This window comes from Hippoglossus hippoglossus, chromosome 17 (assembly GCF_009819705.1).
Source record: "Hippoglossus hippoglossus isolate fHipHip1 chromosome 17, fHipHip1.pri, whole genome shotgun sequence".
Classification (NCBI taxonomy): domain Eukaryota; kingdom Metazoa; phylum Chordata; class Actinopteri; order Pleuronectiformes; family Pleuronectidae; genus Hippoglossus; species Hippoglossus hippoglossus.
The window spans coordinates 842,461-865,866 of NC_047167.1; the positions used below are offsets into that span (position 1 = coordinate 842,461).

The following is a 23,406-nucleotide window of genomic DNA, read 5'->3' on the forward strand; positions in this document are numbered from 1 at the left end:
CTTTAAATGTGTTGCCTTGTATTAATATTACAATTATAATGTCTGTTATCAATATTATGATGTCATCATGTTTGTAATTGTGATAATAATAACTTTGCGACTGGTGTTTGATTGAGTGTCTTTACTCAGCTTCATGATTTATTACAAACTTGTGTGCAGGTGTCTGGTTTTCCCCCCAACGTTTGATTGGCCGGTCCCATTTGGGAAATGGTCGGTGCCCAAGCGTCGTCATCGCTCTCTGATTGGCTGCTGTGCTCGTGTGTCTGGAGCTTAGACTGTATATAAAAATATCTGGAGCAAGCAAGTGCCACTATCTCCCTCCTTCAGGAGAAGTAGTGAACTACAAGAGAAAGAGAGATATGAGTAACTCAGGTGTAATGTGCATGTGGTTTACTCCGGATAGTTGCGTCTCTGAAATAATGTGTGTACAGTACGGTTGGAAAATGTACAGTGTGCTGCTCAAAAAAACAGCTTTATGTAAAATCCCTGTGATTTGTGATGACTGCAGTGAGTGAGTGGTGTATTTGTTTTAATGTCACATTCTATCTGATGGTTATGGTTATGCTGGAGTATGTTGGAGAACCATGGAGGAGACACGAGTCCAAGGTCAGAGGTCAAAGCAGAGCGATTTTATTTTCTTTCATTTCTTGGCAATTTTCTTTGCTCTTCTCTGTGCGCGTGTGGTTCGAGCTCTGCATAGAGAGAACAGAGAATTAATATAACATCCGAAAATCTCAACAGAGATAGTGTGCATGAGTAGGTACAGGACGCACACTGCATGGCTGAGGTGAAAAAGACAGAACAAAGGGAGGGAGGCAGTATAGAATGCCTCTGATTAGACTGAAGTGATTCCACCTGAGGGGGGGGGGGGGGGGGATGTCCTTCCCAGGCAGGAGCTCCTCATCTGTTTCACCCCTTCTCAGGTGAAGTCTTGTGATCCCTGGATGTTTTAAATCAACAAATAGGCATCACATGCTGCATGGGGTGTTTGGATGGGGCTTTATTTTATGTTAATTAATCTTTTAAAGATCACTTAAGTTACATTGTTTACATTTTCAGCTTCTTAACTTTTTTCTCCGAGCTGTTGTGCCAATGACTTAAAAAAAAAAGGTAAAAAACTCAGACAATAAATCTTCTTGAATCTTGTGCAATAAACCCACAGCAAAGATTACAACATACACACACGCTCAATCTGTATAATATTTATCTCCCATTCCAAATAAATATTTAATTTCCGAGGATAAACTCACTTACAGGGGAGAACAAAAGTATAAATCTATGTTTGATTATCCCGCCGCACACACCCACTAGTACATCTAAATCGTACCATGTTTCCAGGTGCGCCAAGTGCATCCTGTCCTCCGTGCGCACTGGACATTAAACTGCGCTTTGTACGGTGCACTGTGGCGCGCGAGGATATAGGGCCCTAGGTTCTAAACTATAAACTAGGGCCCCTCCCCCACCCTGAGGGGGGGAGTTGAAGTCGTTAAACGTTTGTCAACCACGGGACCTGAGGCTGCTCTTTCATTGGCTGTGGCAGAGTTTCCAAGGGACACGGACACGCCTTCTCAGGTACATGCGCCTCCACCGTGTCACTTCCACTGTGAGCTGACCGGCAGACACTTGATGACTTCAAGTGGAACTGCGGCACATCAGGGGGAGGGGGGGGGAGACCCTCAAACTTCTTTCTGCAAACGGCATGAAAGTTGCCACAGTCACTTAGACACAATGAGGCTTCATTTTTGCAGCAGCTTTAATTTATCTGAAGCTCGATGCAGACAACAAAACAAATGTCTCCATTCAACCAAGCTGTGGTATAATAATAATAATAATAATAATAATAATAATAATAATAATAATAATAATAATAATAATAATCAACATCATCATCATCATCATCAGCATCATATTATGATGATTATTATTATATTAATTATTATTATAATAATAATTATTGTTGTTATTGATATTATTATTATTATTATTATTGTTATTATTTGTATATGCATTATTATAATAATCATTATTTGTATTATTATTATTACTATTAGTATTATTATTTTAATTAGAGAGGTGACTATGACTATAGGAACAGAGCCTAATGCAGAGTTTACAAATAGTTCAAACATGAAATATGAAAATGTGTGAAATTGTTCATTGTAAGAATTGTGAGTAGTGTAGTTCTAGTGCTGCTCACACCTCTGATAGACTTACTTCTCTAGTTAAATCTCAACATATTTATCACGTGCAAATTATTGTGAATAATATCGTGTGCACTTGTATGTGTTGTGTTAATGTTTAAGAATTTACATTTAACGTCGATGAACTGCGTATGACATCTTTAAGTGTAGCACTATCTAAGCAGGTACGTTAACTTTGTACTGAGTGAGCGTTGGCAAACTGTCAAATGCTAAATAATGTAGCTAGCTTTAATAAGAAGAATAATACTAATAAAAATACTAATAGGCTTCCACTGTCACATATGATTAGTGTACAAATGCTTAATGAACACGGGGAACAGTGTCTTTTCTACTTATAATGTCCACTGATTTCCCAAATTGAATGGACTCCGATTAACAAGGTTTCGATTCGATATCGAATTTGATTTGATTCAATATGGATTCAGTTGGTGATATGTCAGTCTACATTACGAATTGAGCTTGGATATGAAAGAAACGCTCAGAGAACTGAAGCTGTAAACTGTGCAAGGAAACCTCGCACTTGGTGCTTTATTAATAATATTAAGTTCGTCACAATGTGTTGTCCCAGAAATGATTGTGATAAATGATTTTATTGTCATTCTGAAACCATTCATACCACTGATATAATGATAATATCACAGCATGATAATAATAACGCTTACAAAGAGCAATGAGCTTTTAATTCTTAAGAATATAAAGTCTGATAGTTGAATTAGAATTTTAAAAGATTAGGGTCAAATAGACTCGTCGTCCTTTGAGTAGTGTTTGGGGTTTTTTCGACAGCACCTGAAGGCAGCACCAAAAACTAACTTAATGTGTGAGATCACAGAGATAAAATAAAAATTAAGAAGAAATCAACTTGATTCAAATGGCTCAGAATGAAGTTGACCCACTTCTAGATCCGGGCCCGTTCAGAAGTAAACATTCACTCAGCTTGTTGTTCACCGGACAGATGTGACAAAAGACAGATGTTAGGATTTACTGGACATGAGCGGTTCGCCTCCGCCTGCCGTGCTGCCAGTGTGTGACTGATGTGTGATAGAGAAAGTCCTGCACCTATACAAGCACCTCATGACTGTGTGTGTGTATATATATAATAGAATAATATAATTTCAAATGTGTTGCCTTGTATTTGTAATTAATGTTACAATTATAAATGTCTGTTATCAATATTATGATGACATCATGTTTGTAATTGTGATAATAATAACTTTACGACTGGTGTTTGATTGAGTCTCTTCAGAATCAGAATCAGAATTATTTTATTGGTCAAGTATATTTTCACATACAGGAAATTGACTTGGTGTGGTTGGTGCATAGAACATAAATCAACAATATATACAAGTAGACAAAGTCTTAACTGAAAAATTGGCAAAAGAGCAAATATTAACAAATGGCAAAAAATAAGAGACCAATGTTTTATGAAATAGAAACATTTTACTCAGCTTCATGATTTATTATAAACTTACTATTGTTTGAATCATAATTATATTCTTCACTGTTTGTAATCTCGATGAGCAGCGTGTTCCTCTTGTATTTATTTATCCTAGAAACGGAGCTTGCAGCAGCTGTGTCTCTTCTGCCACTGCCACTGCGCCACCCAGCGGCTGCTTCGGGCCAGTTCCGGTGGCTGTGATGCTGTCGGTCTCTCCTGTGTGACAAGGGCGCCACCTGCTGGCGTATTTTTTCATAAATTCAGGACAATTTGGGACAATTTGGGACAAAATTTAAGAAAATGAGGAACGCTTCACGAATTTGCGTGTCATCCTTGCGCAGGGGCCATGCTAATCTTCTCTGTATCGTTCCAATTTTAGTATATGTGAAACCGAAGTTTCACAAACACACCATGGGCACGAATGTCTTATAAAGAGGGTGTAAACGAAAGTATCACTGAGTCATGGTGCTGTTTATTCTGGGATTTCCTTGTGGAGCTCAGACAGAAGCAGACACACTTCTGGAGCCTCTCTCTCTCTCTCTCAGAGCTGCCCTAACCCTAACCCGAACCCTAACCCGAACCCTATCAACCGTTTGTATCTATGAACCTCCGCGTTATTCTCAAGCTCACGGGGCCGATGGGAGAAATATGCAAATGAGCTCATCGTCACGGCAGCTTGATTGGTTGGCTGCAGGCGAGAGACCAGAAGACCCTCCCATAAATGGCTGTCTTACTTTGCCTCTGAGCAAACATAGGATGATGTTATTTAGAACATCTTTTTTTGATCAAACTCAAAGATAACCTTTATCCCAAACAATTGGGGCATCTTAGCCTTTGCTCTTTTTTTTTTTGCAATTATAGGATGGTTGAATACAAGTTTTTTCTTTTCTTTTTTAAATCAAACAAACAACCAAACCTTTACACAATTAAATGTGAATGTGAAATCTGAATCTGAGCCCATCTGCAGAAGCAGTGTTGAGCCAGTTCACACTTCAAAAGAACGAGTTCCAAGTTCAGTTCATGCAGATGAAAATAAACTAGTTCACGTTCATAGTTCATTTTGTATTGGGATGATTTAGGTGACAAACGTACGGTCATGTGTTTGGTTCTGAATCGATGGTGTCGGATCATGTCTGCGTGTCGCTCCGCTCACTTTAACACTGAGTCCTGACTGTGAGCGTCACGTCTCCTGTTGTACTGAGCACAAAATGATGACGAGTCATTGGACGAGTCTGGAGCGAATCAAACAAACACTAAGTTACTTCATGTGCTGATCAGGTCCTGATAACTAGTGACGAGTGTTTATTAGTTCAAGTGAGAGCAGAGTGGAGGAGGACACAGAAACTCCAGCTCGGTACAAACCAACTGCAGCTTCTGATCAGTGATCAGGACGCAGCGGAGCTGATCACAGATCAGCTGAGACCAGAGAAACTCTGTGTTTCACTGTTCTTCTACAAAGTCACTGACCGGCTGCTTAACGTGAACTGCCTCTGAGCAAGTGAGCGGGGGCGGGTATGGGTACATGGAGCCGGTCATTCCGCGCATGCGTTAGTGCGTTAAAAAGATGAATGCATTAATTCCACAAATTACCTGGAGCAGTTGTGTAACCGTCATATTTAAGCTCTGTCAGACTGATTGTTATAATGTAAAAGATAAGAGTGACATTTATAAATGTAATTGTGTTACTAATGATCACAGAATTATTCAAAATTTAAAAACAATATTAATCCTAATCATAAATTCCACTATGTTGAATATACTGTATATTCAATTAAATTTCAAATCTATTTTATTTGTATAGCGCCAAATAACAATATACATTATCTCAAGGCACTTTACATAGAAGGTCAAGTATATGTTACCTTGAAATCTCTTACAACCAAAACATGAAACAGATTCCATCCTCATTCTGTGCATGGTAGCTTATGAGCGTAGGTACATGGTAATAGTTATTGATTCTCATTTTTGTTGCCCTATGCTTAATTAGATTCAGTGGGTACATTGGCCCTTTAAGAGTGATTTTTCTTTTCTCTCTTGCCCAGCTCCATATACTGTATGAGGCCACTGTATGAGGCCACTCCATGCATGCCAGTTTCCCTACACACCACAAATGACACATATAGGCCACTGCCCTACCAGTGAATCATGAGTCACTGGTGGGGCATTGGGGCAGAAAATAGTCCCCCCTAGTTCTGACTTGCAGCTGGTCAAAAAAAGATTCCAAAGCTGTGCTAGGAATTCTGAGATGGATTCCTTTCCCTTTCCTGGTTGCTCTATCTATTGATTCATCCCTTGTTGTTGGAGCATCTATGGTGAAAGAGGCACAAATGTGCTTTAATTGATGTTACCCTGGATAAGATCTATTGACTGGAAGATTTGCTTTATAGTTAAAGACCCAAAAAGGAGATTTTAACTGGTTATGAAACAGTCTGTCCGTGGTCTATGCGTCCGGAGCGACACCAAGTCGGGTGCAGGCAGAGGGAGCCATGCACAGCTCCACTAAGTCTACTTACAGTCTTTTCATACATCTATGTTTTCAAATTCTCTGTTTTCTCTGTTTTCTCTTCTTATTCTCTTCTTACGACAATGATTCATGGGCGGAAAACAGTTCAGTAAAGTTGGAAAGATATTCACAGATTCGGACTTCCCGAATCAATAAGTCATACGCGAAACGTTGTTTTGTATAGTTAGGGTGATAATGAACACTGTAAGTAGACTTAGTGGAGCTGTGCATGGCTCCCTCTGCCTGCACCCGACTTGGTGTCGCTCCGGACGCATAGACCACGGACAGCTCCACAGCCTTCTCCTGGCTGTGGAGCTGTCCGTGGTCTATGCGTCAGTAGTACGGGACTGTTTATGTTTATTTATCGCAAATCATATCGTCATCGCGATATTAAACAACGTTATAGCATATGCATGTTTTCCTAATATCGTGCAGCCCTAGTAGGCAGTTCCTGGATGATGAAGGCATTGATGCCAATGAGTGACCCTTACTTTCCCCTGACCTAAATCCAATTGAGCACCTATGGGACGTTATGTATCGGTGCATTCGACACTGCTCAGTACCGCCACAGACTGTACAGGAGCTCACTGATCCAGATCTCGTCAGGAGCATGCCCAGACGTTGTCAAGGGTGCGTACAGGCAGGTGGTGAAGTTTCCGTGAGGAAATCCACGCAAATTAGATCAGCCTGTGATTTAAATGTTTTACTTTTTTAATCTAGTCCTCAATGGGTTGATGATTCTGGTTTCCATTTACCATTGTTACGTCATTTTGTTCTCAACAAATTATACAATGTACATCAGTAAACATTTTCAACTTGAATAATTCGTTCTTCAAGATCTGATATGTGATTTAAGTGTTCCCTTAAATTTTTTGAGCAGTGGTCCATTTATACAGGTACGAGAAATCCATACTTCCCCTCTCCTATTATTGTGGGGAAAGGGACCTTCCGACCTGAGACAATATCAATATCAAACCACACACAGCTGTTTGCAGGATTTATAGCAATCAATCATTCTGATCGCATCCATCTTGTACGAGACCAGGGGTTGGCTACGAACAGACTCTGGAGCGCTGGTCTATACGCCTTAGCCTTTGGCCTAGCCTTTGGCCTAGCCTTTAGCCTGGCTCGCTTTCCCCACTTCTGCCTTCTCTTCCTTCGCCCAAACATAAGCTTTTCCAGCATGACTGCCATAAACCGTTGCTCTGACCTCGCGGGTAAGCACAGACACTGTCTTATTGGCTGTTTTAGGTTTTTAAAGAGGCAGCAATATTCAAATAAGACTGTTTCATAACCAGTTAAAATCTCCTTTTTGGGTCTTTAACTATAAAGCAAATCTTCCAGTCAATAGATCTTATCCAGGGTAACATCAATTAAAGCACATTTGTGCCTCTTTCACCATAGATGCTCCAACAACAAGGGATGAATCAATAGATAGAGCAACCAGGAAAGGGAAAGGAATCCATCTCAGAATTCCTAGCACAGCTTTGGAATCTTTTTTTGACCAGCTGCAAGTCAGAACTAGGGGGGACTATTTTCTGCCCCAATGCCCCACCAGTGACTCATGATTCACTGGTAGGGCAGTGGCCTATATGTGTCATTTGTGGTGTGTAGGGAAACTGGCATGCATGGAGTGGCCTCATACAGTGGCCTCATACAGTATATGGAGCTGGGCAAGAGAGAAAAGAAAAATCACTCTTAAAGGGCCAATGTACCCACTGAATCTAATTAAGCATAGGGCAACAAAAATGAGAATCAATAACTATTACCATGTACCTACGCTCATAAGCTACCATGCACAGAATGAGGATGGAATCTGTTTCATGTTTTGGTTGTAAGAGATTTCAAGGTAACATATACTTGACCTTCTATGTAAAGTGCCTTGAGATAATGTATATTGTTATTTGGCGCTATACAAATAAAATAGATTTGAAATTTAATTGAATATACAGTATATTCAACATAGTGGAATTTATGATTAGGATTAATATTGTTTTTAAATTTTGAATAATTCTGTGATCATTAGTAACACAATTACATTTATAAATGTCACTCTTATCTTTTACATTATAACAATCAGTCTGACAGAGCTTAAATATGACGGTTACACAACTGCTCCAGGTAATTTGTGGAATTAATGCATTCATCTTTTTAACGCACTAACGCATGCGCGGAATGACCGGCTCCATGTACCCATACCCGCCCCCGCTCACTTGCTCAGAGGCAGTTCACGTTAAGCAGCCGGTCAGTGACTTTGTAGAAGAACAGTGAAACACAGAGTTTCTCTGGTCTCAGCTGATCTGTGATCAGCTCCGCTGCGTCCTGATCACTGATCAGAAGCTGCAGTTGGTTTGTACCGAGCTGGAGTTTCTGTGTCCTCCTCCACTCTGCTCTCACTTGAACTAATAAACACTCGTCACTAGTTATCAGGACCTGATCAGCACATGAAGTAACTTAGTGTTTGTTTGATTCGCTCCAGACTCGTCCAATGACTCGTCATCATTTTGTGCTCAGTACAACAGGAGACGTGACGCTCACAGTCAGGACTCAGTGTTAAAGTGAGCGGAGCGACACGCAGACATGATCCGACACCATCGATTCAGAACCAAACACATGACCGTACGTTTGTCACCTAATCATCCCAATACAAAATGAACTATGAACGTGAACTAGTTTATTTTCATCTGCATGAACTGAACTTGGAACTCGTTCTTTTGAAGTGTGAACTGGCTCAACACTGCTTCTGCAGATGGGCTCAGATTCAGATTTCACATTCACATTTAATTGTGTAAAGGTTTGGTTGTTTGTTTGATTTAAAAAAGAAAAGAAAAAACTTGTATTCAACCATCCTATAATTGCAAAAAAAAAAAGAGCAAAGGCTAAGATGCCCCAATTGTTTGGGATAAAGGTTATCTTTGAGTTTGATCAAAAAAAGATGTTCTAAATAACATCATCCTATGTTTGCTCAGAGGCAAAGTAAGACAGCCATTTATGGGAGGGTCTTCTGGTCTCTCGCCTGCAGCCAACCAATCAAGCTGCCGTGACGATGAGCTCATTTGCATATTTCTCCCATCGGCCCCGTGAGCTTGAGAATAACGCGGAGGTTCATAGATACAAACGGTTGATAGGGTTCGGGTTAGGGTTCGGGTTAGGGTTAGGGCAGCTCTGAGAGAGAGAGAGAGAGGCTCCAGAAGTGTGTCTGCTTCTGTCTGAGCTCCACAAGGAAATCCCAGAATAAACAGCACCATGACTCAGTGATACTTTCGTTTACACCCTCTTTATAAGACATTCGTGCCCATGGTGTGTTTGTGAAACTTCGGTTTCACATATAATAAATTGGATACGATACAGAGAAGATTAGCATGGCCCCTGCGAAAGGATGACACGCAAATTCGTGAAGCGTTCCTCATTTTCTTAAATTTTGTCCCAAATTGTCCCAAATTGTCCTGAATTTATGAAAAAATACGCCAGCAGGTGGCGCCCTTGTCACACAGGAGAGACCGACAGCATCACAGCCACCGGAACTGGCCCGAAGCAGCCGCTGGGTGGCGCAGTGGCAGTGGCAGAAGAGACACAGCTGCTGCAAGCTCCGTTTCTAGGATAAATAAATACAAGAGGAACACGCTGCTCATCGAGATTACAAACAGTGAAGAATATAATTATGATTCAAACAATAGTAAGTTTATAATAAATCATGAAGCTGAGTAAAATGTTTCTATTTCATAAAACATTGGTCTCTTATTTTTTGCCATTTGTTAATATTTGCTCTTTTGCCAATTTTTCAGTTAAGACTTTGTCTACTTGTATATATTGTTGATTTATGTTCTATGCACCAACCACACCAAGTCAATTTCCTGTATGTGAAAATATACTTGACCAATAAAATAATTCTGATTCTGATTCTGAAGAGACTCAATCAAACACCAGTCGTAAAGTTATTATTATCACAATTACAAACATGATGTCATCATAATATTGATAACAGACATTTATAATTGTAACATTAATTACAAATACAAGGCAACACATTTGAAATTATATTATTCTATTATATATATACACACACACAGTCATGAGGTGCTTGTATAGGTGCAGGACTTTCTCTATCACACATCAGTCACACACTGGCAGCACGGCAGGCGGAGGCGAACCGCTCATGTCCAGTAAATCCTAACATCTGTCTTTTGTCACATCTGTCCGGTGAACAACAAGCTGAGTGAATGTTTACTTCTGAACGGGCCCGGATCTAGAAGTGGGTCAACTTCATTCTGAGCCATTTGAATCAAGTTGATTTCTTCTTAATTTTTATTTTATCTCTGTGATCTCACACATTAAGTTAGTTTTTGGTGCTGCCTTCAGGTGCTGTCGAAAAAACCCCAAACACTACTCAAAGGACGACGAGTCTATTTGACCCTAATCTTTTAAAATTCTAATTCAACTATCAGACTTTATATTCTTAAGAATTAAAAGCTCATTGCTCTTTGTAAGCGTTATTATTATCATGCTGTGATATTATCATTATATCAGTGGTATGAATGGTTTCAGAATGACAATAAAATCATTTATCACAATCATTTCTGGGACAACACATTGTGACGAACTTAATATTATTAATAAAGCACCAAGTGCGAGGTTTCCTTGCACAGTTTACAGCTTCAGTTCTCTGAGCGTTTCTTTCATATCCAAGCTCAATTCGTAATGTAGACTGACATATCACCAACTGAATCCATATTGAATCAAATCAAATTCGATATCGAATCGAAACCTTGTTAATCGGAGTCCATTCAATTTGGGAAATCAGTGGACATTATAAGTAGAAAAGACACTGTTCCCCGTGTTCATTAAGCATTTGTACACTAATCATATGTGACAGTGGAAGCCTATTAGTATTTTTATTAGTATTATTCTTCTTATTAAAGCTAGCTACATTATTTAGCATTTGACAGTTTGCCAACGCTCACTCAGTACAAAGTTAACGTACCTGCTTAGATAGTGCTACACTTAAAGATGTCATACGCAGTTCATCGACGTTAAATGTAAATTCTTAAACATTAACACAACACATACAAGTGCCCACGATATTATTCACAATAATTTGCACGTGATAAATATGTTGAGATTTAACTAGAGAAGTAAGTCTATCAGAGGTGTGAGCAGCACTAGAACTACACTACTCACAATTCTTACAATGAACAATTTCACACATTTTCATATTTCATGTTTGAACTATTTGTAAACTCTGCATTAGGCTCTGTTCCTATAGTCATAGTCACCTCTCTAATTAAAATAATAATACTAATAGTAATAATAATAATACAAATAATGATTATTATAATAATGCATATACAAATAATAACAATAATAATAATAATAATAATATCAATAACAACAATAATTATTATTATAATAATAATTAATATAATAATCATCATAATATGATGCTGATGATGATGATGATGATGTTGATTATTATTATTATTATTATTATTATTATTATTATTATTATTATTATTATTATTATACCACAGCTTGGTTGAATGGAGACATTTGTTTTGTTGTCTGCATCGAGCTTCAGATAAATTAAAGCTGCTGCAAAAATGAAGCCTCATTGTGTCTAAGTGACTGTGGCAACTTTCATGCCGTTTGCAGAAAGAAGTTTGAGGGTCTCCCCCCCCCTCCCCCTGATGTGCCGCAGTTCCACTTGAAGTCATCAAGTGTCTGCCGGTCAGCTCACAGTGGAAGTGACACGGTGGAGGCGCATGTACCTGAGAAGGCGTGTCCGTGTCCCTTGGAAACTCTGCCACAGCCAATGAAAGAGCAGCCTCAGGTCCCGTGGTTGACAAACGTTTAACGACTTCAACTCCCCCCCTCAGGGTGGGGGAGGGGCCCTAGTTTATAGTTTAGAACCTAGGGCCCTATATCCTCGCGCGCCACAGTGCACCGTACAAAGCGCAGTTTAATGTCCAGTGCGCACGGAGGACAGGATGCACTTGGCGCACCTGGAAACATGGTACGATTTAGATGTACTAGTGGGTGTGTGCGGCGGGATAATCAAACATAGATTTATACTTTTGTTCTCCCCTGTAAGTGAGTTTATCCTCGGAAATTAAATATTTATTTGGAATGGGAGATAAATATTATACAGATTGAGCGTGTGTGTATGTTGTAATCTTTGCTGTGGGTTTATTGCACAAGATTCAAGAAGATTTATTGTCTGAGTTTTTTACCTTTTTTTTTTAAGTCATTGGCACAACAGCTCGGAGAAAAAAGTTAAGAAGCTGAAAATGTAAACAATGTAACTTAAGTGATCTTTAAAAGATTAATTAACATAAAATAAAGCCCCATCCAAACACCCCATGCAGCATGTGATGCCTATTTGTTGATTTAAAACATCCAGGGATCACAAGACTTCACCTGAGAAGGGGTGAAACAGATGAGGAGCTCCTGCCTGGGAAGGACATCCCCCCCCCTCAGGTGGAATCACTTCAGTCTAATCAGAGGCATTCTATACTGCCTCCCTCCCTTTGTTCTGTCTTTGTCACCTCAGCCATGCAGTGTGCGTCCTGTACCTACTCATGCACACTATCTCTGTTGAGATTTTTGGATGTTATATTAATTCTCTGTTCTCTCTATGCAGAGCTCGAACCACACGCGCACAGAGAAGAGCAAAGAAAATTGCCAAGAAATGAAAGAAAATAAAATCGCTCTGCTTTGACCTCTGACCTTGGACTCGTGTCTCCTCCATGGTTCTCCAACATACTCCAGCATAACCATAACCATCAGATAGAATGTGACATTAAAACAAATACACCACTCACTCACTGCAGTCATCACAAATCACAGGGATTTTACATAAAGCTGTTTTTTTGAGCAGCACACTGTACATTTTCCAACCGTACTGTACACACATTATTTCAGAGACGCAACTATCCGGAGTAAACCACATGCACATTACACCTGAGTTACTCATATCTCTCTTTCTCTTGTAGTTCACTACTTCTCCTGAAGGAGGGAGATAGTGGCACTTGCTTGCTCCAGATATTTTTATATACAGTCTAAGCTCCAGACACACGAGCACAGCAGCCAATCAGAGAGCGATGACGACGCTTGGGCACCGACCATTTCCCAAATGGGACCGGCCAATCAAACGTTGGGGGGAAAACCAGACACCTGCACACAAGTTTGTAATAAATCATGAAGCTGAGTAAAGACACTCAATCAAACACCAGTCGCAAAGTTATTATTATCACAATTACAAACATGATGACATCATAATATTGATAACAGACATTTATAATTGTAATATTAATACAAGGCAACACATTTAAAGCGTATTGAATCATACATCATTCACACACACGGTCATGAGGTGCTTCAACGTGCAGGACCAGAAGTGGGTCAACTTTATTCGGAGCCATTTGAATCTGCCAATCAGGTTGATTTCCTTTGCCCCGTCAGAATGTCCTGATGTCTGAATTAGTGCTCGGACACAGGTCTGAGTGTTTTAGCTCTGCAGCGAGGCGGAGGGATCTCACAGTTTGGGTTTTGGTGCTGCCTTCAGGTGCTGGTCGAAAAACCAAATCACTACTCAGAAGACGACTTATTTGACCCCCCATTGTGAACACTTTCAACTTGTTTACACCTTGTCCTTGTGCCTTTTCTAATGGTCCCTGGCAGACTAAACTATTATCTAATTAAATTGTGTTGAACGTGTTGAAATTGGCACCCTCAGGGTGGGGGATGGGACGGTGAGGGAGTGAGTGGTGAAGTGAGCGAGAGAGAGAGAGAGAGAGCGAGCAGCGGAGAGAAAGTGTAGAGAGCAGGAGCGGAGTCAGGAGAAAGTGGAAAGATGAGGGAGAGGCTGTGACCTACGGAAGCGTATTGCATTCACTTGAAAAACAAAAAAAACTCTGTTTTTCTGAGATAATTATCTCGGAAATTCCGAGATAAATTTTCATTAAAAAATAAAATAAAAAAAAGCCTCTGTTTTCCTGAGATAATTGTAATCTAGTATTTTGATGAAGTTACATTTTGCATGGACGTTTCGCACAGAGCCCTTGTTCAGCGGGCTACATGTAACTGTTGCACTCTTAGACAGTCTTTTGTTTGGCAACGTTTCTTGTATTAGCGCCATGACGTATAGCGTCACTTAAAACTGTCAGACTCTCCTTCTGTATAAATAACAGTGAATCACAAAAGACTAACAAACGAAATATTTGAATTATGGACCAAAATGAAAACTATCCTTTATCTATCTGTAGCATATCCCCCGAAAGATGGTCGAGACTTTCAACTGATGGTTTCAGGTTTATTTGAAACTTCCCTAAACAGCACCGTAAGAGCTTGTGCCTCTTCGGAGGGTCGCTAAAACATACAACTTGTCCTTTGTGAAGTTACAGATTCATAACAGCAAGTCCGCGTCTATACAGGAACTTCACTTTAAAAATAAAAGCATGTAAGAAAAACTGAGTTTGTGATGTCATGAAGTGTGATGAGTTGTCATGAAGGAAGAACTTAGTGATTGAGACTAAAACCGTTTTTTGAACCAGGCTGTAAACAGGTTTAATTCTGCTCTAAAGTCGGGCTTTTTAACATGGGAGTCAATGGGAATTGACTGCCAGCCAGCTTCAAGTGGCCACCCAGTGAACTGCAGCTTTTTGCACTTCCGTATTGGCCTCATCGCTCAGCCCGGGACGTTGCCGCTTGGATCATTAAACACAGTCAAAGTGCAGTCAGCCAATCAGAGGACGGGCTCAAGAAGCAGGCGAACGCATCCTGTTCTGTCTCCAGCTCCAGAGAGAGGCAGAAGAGAGGACATGGAAACACACATTGTAGCAGTTTCTTTGACTTTAAACCACTGATATATCATCTTGGAGGTACCAATACCAATTCCCCATGCTGAAGTGTCCTTGAGCAAGATACTGAACCCCGAATTTCCCCTGACGCAAGTGATGTGTTGGCCATAGATGCACTGTATGAATGTGTGTGTGAATATGTCTCCTTCAACATAGACACTACAATGTAATGGTTTTGGTTTTGTATTTATATAACGCTTTTCTAGTCTTGATGACCACTCAAAGCTCTTTACAGTACAGTTTTACATTCACCCATTCACACACACATTCATACAGTGCATCTATTAGCAGCACTTTCTTGTTCTATGAGGGGCAATTCAGGGTTCAGCATCTTGCCCAAGGACACTTCGGCATGCAGATGGGGGAGACTGGGGATCGAACTGAAGAACTGCCGACCTTCAGGTTGGAGGACGACCTCTCTACCCCTCAGCCACAGCCGCCCACAATGTACTGTTGGTTTGGCCCTTTATCTATAACCTGACCTAGGTATTGCTGGGAGAGAAGGGAGTATGTGTGGAATTAGACAGGCACTATTTTCCTATTGGTGTACAGATGTAATGTGTGAGGATGGTCAAAAATTCCTCCACAATGTGAATGGCAAAACTGTACTGTAAAGAGTGGTAATCAAGAAAAAAGCTCTATATAAATACAGACCATTTACCAGTTTACCATTTAAAAGAGTGAAGACAAAAAGTGAATAAATGTCTTCAATTTCAACTTGGCATTTATTAGTCAATTGCGCTCCCATAAAAATACAGGAATCATATTTCCTTAGTGCTGTTACCAAATTTGAGTTGATTATCATGAAGCTCACGTAGGTGAGTAAGTAGCTAGATCTTCCTCCACCTGAAAGTACACAGATCTTCATTTTATTTTGCATCATTTATCACTGTAGGGCAAAAAGCAGTGCTCTCCTCTGTCTGGGAATATTTACCATTGTATATGGATTTACAGTAGAGGAGGATTATAATATAGACCATATATTTTCCCATAATTCTTTGACATATTCAGTGAAATGCTGTATAAAGATCTTACAAAATGGTATTGTACATTTAACAGTAAAACAGGGATTCGATTTTGAAATTCAGTAATCACATTACTTACTAGTCCAGCCACAGTTACTTTGCCACTTGGGGGTCAGCTTCTTTGAAGTCTTATCAGTAGTATGATGGAGGGTCTGTTTCAGTCTGATCTCTGTGTGTTCAATGGGCAGAAAGCTGTTCTCTCAGTCCCTGACTCACCGGGATTGGCTGAGTGCACATGAATGACCTCATGTATTCACAAACGACAAAACAAATGTGTTTGCAATGATGGCTATAAAAATGACACAATTACAAATTTCTGCCTGGTGTATTGTTCTTACTGCGGCGTGACAGAGACTGCAGCACAGGTCAAATTTGTGTCTTCCAACAATTTATATATGAGCAAGTTAATGTAGTCCACACAGTACGTAACAATTTAAATAAATCAACCATGTCATACAGGAGGCAGACACCCTCTGTACGTTTAAGAGGAGGCTTAAAACCTTCCTTTATGATTAGGCTTATAGTTAGTTATGCTGCTATAGGCCTAGATTGTCGGACACATGACACATCCAGCTTCTCTTTCCTCTTCTCCCTCTTTATCACATTATTGTCTCATCAATACATATCAATGACTTGACTTCTTCCCTGGAGTCCTTGTGCTTAATCGTTTGCAGATCCAGGACTGCAGCTGTGGCCACATTGTGGATGGTGGATTTTGATCTCAGACCCAAAATCATGGACATCAACATCCCTTTTTAGAGATTGTGATGGACAATGATTACAACAAGACTGCTTGATATACAATATGCCTACTCACATATTCTACCATTACTAACAATAACTCCTCCATTTGAATTGTCATTGCTACTCCCTTCATCAGATATTTTCTTACGTATAAATAATTTAAACATTGACACACCTTTCCAATATGCTAAAAACTGTTTATTCGAACCAGTGTTGTGAATATTGTAATTTTGTTGATGTGTTCAGTTACACGTGGCATCTATTGCACTTCTGTCCGTCCTGGGAGAGGGATCCTCACATGTGGCTCTCTCTGAGGTTTCTACCTTCTTTTTATCCTGTTAAAAGGGTTTGTTTCTGTAGTTTTTTCTTACTCTTGTTGAGGGTTAAGGGCAGATTTTGGATTACACATAAAACTTGATTGATTGATTGATATTCATTTTTAATATCTTACATTAGGTCATGATTTTGAAGCAACAGGAGCAACTGTAAATAAAAAAGGTGACATTAGAATCTGTGTCACTTTAAATCCTAACTCTTATTTGAAGTCCACAGCTGTTAAGTTAGAAAGTTTAGAAAGTTTCTCTGGTCACAGCTGCTCAGTGATCAGAGCAGAAGCTGCAGTTGGTTTGTACCGAGCTGGAGTTTCTGTGTCCTCCTCCACTCTGACCTGCTCTCTCTCAACCTTCAGTAACTAATAGGACCTGATCAGCACATGAAGTAACTTAGTGTTTGTTTGATTCGCTCCAGAGTTTATGAGGCTGCATTTAAACATCATGAAAAATGACTCGTCATCATTTTGTGCTCAGTACAACACGAGGCGTGACGCTCACAGTCAGGACTCAGTGTTAAAGTGAGCGGAGCGACACGCAGACATGATCCGACACCATCGATTCAGAACCAAACACATGATCGTAAGTTTGTCATCATTCATTCATTTTTTAACTGTAAACTTAGTTCAAAATTCTAATAAATGAACTATAAACGTGAACTAGTTCATTTTAAGTGTGAACTGGCACAACACTGCATACCTGTGTGAGCAGCTTTTCTCTGTGATGAAGATAAACAAAAACCCACACAGGAGTTATCTCACTGATGCACACCTTCAATCCATCTGTAGGGTTTCCACAGCACAGAGCCTAACCCTAAACATTAATGAACTGGCAGCCAAGAGAAGATGCCAAACATTTGGCTCTGGCACATGTACTGTACATAAAAGAAGAATGTAGCCTACCTCATGTTTTCTTTTTTCACTTTATCCAATTTCCGGTCTATCCTGTTCAATAAATGTTGACATAGTCCAGTTTTTAATCTTGGCTCTCTCTGTGATTGAGTTTGACACCACTGCCATAGGGGAACCTCTTTAGGTTCTGCAAAGAACCTTTTACTTATTGGTTCTTCAAAGAACCATATTTCAACCTAATTAGGTTCTTTAAAGAACAATAATTTAAGGTTTCACAAAGAACTGTTTGTTTACATATTCACAAATCACAGTCAGAGTAAGGAAAAACTACAAAAAAAACAACAACCTTTTAACAGGGTAAAAATAACTTAGAAACCTCAGAGACAGCCACATGTGAGGGATCCCTCTCCCAGCACGGACAGAAGTGCAGTAGATGTCAAGTGTAAAGGAGAACATCAGAAAGATAAGGGTATTTGCAGCATTGATTACAATAAACAGGTTGTAGCATAATGGAAGGTAAATGAATTGATGGATTACTGTCAGTATGTGAGTAGACATATTGTATATCAAGCAGGATCTGCCATGATTATCATGATCAGCCAGAACGATACAGGATCCGCCATTAGGATCATGATCTCAGATACGTGATCCACCATCATAATCCACGATGACCTGGATCTGTGGACGATAAGGCAAAGGGACTCCGGGGAAGAAGTCAAGTCAGTAACATGTATTGATGAGATATTCATTTCTTTGATGTGATAAGGATTGAGAAGAGGAAGGAGAAGCTGGAAAGAGCAGCTCCGTGTGTCATGTGTCCCCCGACATTCTAGACCTATAGCAGCATAACTAAGAGCAGGTCTAAGACAAACCTGTACCGGCTCTAACTATAAGCTTTATCAAAAAGGAAGGTTTTAAGCCTACTCTTAAACGTACAGATGGTGTCTGCCTCCCGAACTGAAAGTGGGAGATGATTCCATAGGAGAGGAGCTTGATAGCTGAAAGCTCTGGCTCCTACTCTACTTTTAGAGACTTTAGGGACGACAAGTAAGCCTGAATTCTGGGAGCACAGTGCTCTAGTGGGTTGATAAGGTACTATCAGCTCTTTGAGGTATAATGGTGCCATATTATTAAGGGCCTTGAAGGTGAGGAGGAGAATTTTAAATTCTATTCTAGATTTAACCGGAAGCCAGTGTAGTGAAGCTAATACTGGAGAAATGTGCTCTCTTTTCTTGGTTCTTGTCAGGACACGTGCTGCAGCATTTTGGACAAGCTGCAGAGTCTTTAACGACTTACTGCTGGAGCCTGATAATAAGGAATTACAATAATCAAGTCTGGATGTAACAAAGGAGGGACTAGTTATTCTGCATCTTTTTGAGAAAGGACATGTCAGATTTTTGAGATGTTACGTAAGTGAAAGAAGGCGGTCCTAGAAATTAGTTTTAAGTGAAAAATATTATTTTAACCAGTTTAGGGTGGTTCCTTTAATGCTAATTAACTGTTCTAGTCTCTGTAATAAAATGTGATGGTCAATAGTGTCGAATGCTGCACTAAGATCTAACAGGACGAGGACAGACACAAATCCCTGATCTGAAGCTATTAGAAGGTCATTAGTGACTTTTGCCAAGGCTGTCTCTGTGCTGTGATTGGCTCTAAACCCCGACTGAAAGTCTTCATATATATTACTTTCCTGGAGAAACTCGCACAGCTGATTGGCTGCAACCTTTTTAAGGATTTTAGACAGGAAGGGGAGGTTGGATATCGGTCTGTAGTTGGTTAAAACCTCCGGGTCTAGGGTGGATTTTTTGAGAAGGGGTTTGATTACAGCTAGTTTAAAGGACTGTGGTACATATCCTGATGATAATGAGAGATTTATTGTGTTAAGTAACATACTATCCATTAGGGGCAGAATTTCCTTAAGTAATTTTGTAGGAATGGGATCTAAGATACAAGTTGTTGGTTTAGATGATGATATTATTTTGGTCAGCTGATCAAGGGTGATCAGAGAGAAGCTGTCTAAATAATTGGTAGGATTCTCAGCTGTTTCTGAGATTTCTGTTCTTGATAAGGTATTAGTGCCAACTGAGGGCAGGAGATGGTTGATTTTATTTCTAATTGTTAGAATTTTATCATGAAAGAAGTTCATAAAGAAATTGCTATTCAGGGATTGAGGAATACTGAGTTCGGTGGAGGTGTGACTCTCTGTCAGCCTGGCTACAGTGCTGAAGAGAAACCTGGGGTTGTTTTTATTTCCTTCTATTAGTGTGGAGTAGTAGGCAGCTCTTGCTTTGTGGAGGGCCTTCTTATATGCTTTAACACTATTTTTCCAGGCTAGGTGATTTTCAACACGATTGTTGGAGCGCCACTTCCTTTCGAGTTTCTTGACGCTTGTTTTAATTCATGTGTCTTGGAATTATACCACGGAGCTAATTTACTATGTTTTACATGTTTCTTTTTTAGAGGCGCTATTGAGTCTAATGTTAATCGTAATGACTTTACAGAGCTATCGACAAGATGGTCAATCTCAGTGGAGCTCGGGTTTTTAAAGAATTCGTTGGTTATATCGACGGATAGTACGGGTTTAAATGTAATTGGAATTATTTCATTAAATGTAGCTACAGCAGGTAGACATCTAGAAAATGAGTTTTTTTTTACAAGTGGCATGTATTCTGATAATGGGAAATCGAAGGTTATTAAATAATGGTCTGATAGAATCGGATAATGTGGACGTACTAGTAGCTGTTAAATTTTTACACCGTATGATAGTACAAAGTCAAGTGTGCGGTTACAACAATGAGTAGGTTGGTGTACACACTGACTGAAACCAATTGAGTCTAGTACTGAAATTAATGCAACACTAAGGCTATCATTATTATTGTCAACATGAATATGTTTTTAGGACTAGGTTTGATAAAAATTCAGAATAAGCGCAAATATGATTGGCTGTTTGTATTTCTTGGATTGGTGTGGAAGACTAAGAACAAGACTTTCAAATGAGTTGTAGCTTAGTTTAGGTTTAGGATGAATTGATAGACTGGAGTTAAAAATAGCAGCAACTCCACCTCCTCAGCCAAAGTCTCGGGGAACATGTGTATTTATATGTCTGGGGGGAGTAGATTCATTTAGACTGACATATTCATCAGGATGCAGCCAGGTCTCAGTGAGGGACAATAAATCTATTTTGTGATCTGAGACTAGTTCATTTACTTAAATAGCCTTTGATGATAGTGATCTTATGTTTAAAAGTCCACATTTAAAAGTCTTTGTTTGTTGTGTTGTTGCAGAGGTTGTGTTCATTTTGATTAGTTTTTTGTGTAGAATTCTCCCTCTGTTAATGTTTGATTTAATAATTTAATGGGACAGTGGACAGACACAGTCTCTATGGGGTTGTGGTTGTGTGACTGATCCAGAGGGAGTGCAGAGAAGTGTGTAGCACTGCAGCTCTGCGTCCTGGTCCCAACTCTGGGTTGTCATTTTATTGAGTAATATTTCTCGATAAAAGAGCTGCTCCATCCCAAGTGGGATGAGCGCCGTCTCTCCTAATAAGACCAGGTTTCCTCCAAAGAGTTTGCCAATTGTCTACAAAGCCCACATCATTTACAGGACACCACCTCGACAGCCAGTGCTTAAAAGACAACATGCGGCTAAACATGTAATACATATGTAAAATCAACATATGGCCTGGCCTGTCAAGGTAAACATGTTGGGTTGAACATCTTAGTAACTATCCAGGACCTCAAGAAATAATAGCTCAAAAACCTTGAATACTGTTTTGAGATCTAATAAAGTACACAGACTCCTGACAAGACACAGAAGTGTTTTCAGAATAACTCAAATGCTTTAGAGTAATATGCAAAACTTTGTTTGGCTTAGTTGAGGCTGGGGGGAAGACAGGTTGCTATAAAGAAAGTTTTAAACTGAGTGAAACCTAAAACTTCTCAAAGGGTGCAACATAAATTAAACAAAACTGAGTAACCTGAGCTTACATCACAGGTGGAGAGGCAGACTATACTGGGGAGTGGCCAGGGCTGCTAATGCTTACTCACTTCAGCACAGAAAGCCAGATCCAGGTAGCATTGCCACCTGGTCCAACATTTTTCTTCATGATGCAGTCTCGATTTGAACATCCCTTTTCACCCCAAAGCAGACTCACCCCATGCAAATTAACAAGAATAGCTGCATTTTAACATGGAGAATATAGAGCTACTAGTTACAGTTACAAGGCACCACTGTTCAAAGCACAACACATTTAATAAAAACCTGCTCAACAGAGAATCTAACTCTAACTAGAAAAAAATGATTCATGAATATGGGCTATATAATATTTGACTGATTGATTGATAATGTGCATCCTCAATCAGCTAAAGTGAGAAATTCTGATTGCAAATGCAACTGTGTTTGTTACCAGTAAATTCCTTTAACACAGGAGATAATCTTTTAGACATCAAGCTGCAGCGAACAAACACATTGCAATGCAATACAATGAAACAGACAAGTCAAACACATGGCACTGAAAGAAGTAAACCATTGACATTTATTTTGACATAGTACAGAACACAGTTATAACAGCATATTCAAAGGAATACACATCAACAAGTTACAAACCTGTTAAACATGAGTTCACATTCATCAAGTGTCATACTGCTGCATATTACCACAAGCACAGGATCTAATGCTATGCAAGACAAAATCCTATCTATAAACGACTGTAAAACTTTAATACAGGGCCTGGTATTAACATCTGTCCTGAGAGATTCGATAACAAATGGCTCACTTCCCCAAGTCATTTGTGTTAGTTAAGACCAAAATGTTGTTTTGAGCCAGTCTGAGACTACAGATGTGTGTGTGTGTGTGTGTGTGTGTGTGTGTGGGTGTGTGTGTGTGTGTGTGTGTGTGTGTGTGTGTGTGTCAGCAAGAGCAAGAAAGAAAGAGAGGTAGTCAGGAGAGTCTGAATGAATCTTGTGCAGCTGTGAAGAAAGATTTTACCAATTTAATGAAGATTAAAAGAAATCATTATGTGGGTGGCTGTGAATAAGGGGGTAGAGTGGTGGTCCTCTAAACAGAAGGTTGGTGGTTTGATCCCAGTCTTCCTCATCCTCATGCCGACGTGTTCTGGGCAAGATACTAAACCCCAAATCCATAGTTGCCCATAGATGCACTCTATGAATGTATGTGTGAATGGGTGAATGGCAATAACCTGTACTGTAAAGTGCTTTGAGTGGTCATCAAGACTAGGACAGCGTTATATACATACAGAACACTTACGATTATGTGGTGATTAGTGTTGATATTGTGGCAGTGGCACAAACAAACCAACGAGAAGAGAAAAAACATGATCGATTCAAGGTGCAGCGGCTCAGAGGACAGCAGCCGTGTAGAAGGTCCTTCTTATGTGGCCAAGGATGGATTTGCTTTCACACTGTTAAAAGAATGCGGACACGTGGCCCAGACCACCTCCGGGCG

General features: G+C 39.8%; 2 non-coding genes across 2 annotated transcripts; one reads left to right on the plus strand and one right to left on the minus strand.

The window, feature by feature from the left end:
- Nucleotides 1-3,932: 3,932 nt before the first annotated feature.
- LOC117779019 lies at nucleotides 3,933-4,038 on the minus strand. Its single transcript, XR_004616917.1, has one exon. It is a non-coding gene; the product is annotated as a U6 spliceosomal RNA (small nuclear RNA).
- Nucleotides 4,039-9,447: 5,409 nt separating this feature from the next.
- Nucleotides 9,448-9,553, plus strand: LOC117779020. Its single transcript, XR_004616918.1, has one exon. It is a non-coding gene; the product is annotated as a U6 spliceosomal RNA (small nuclear RNA).
- The last annotated feature ends 13,853 nt before the right edge of the window (nucleotides 9,554-23,406 follow it).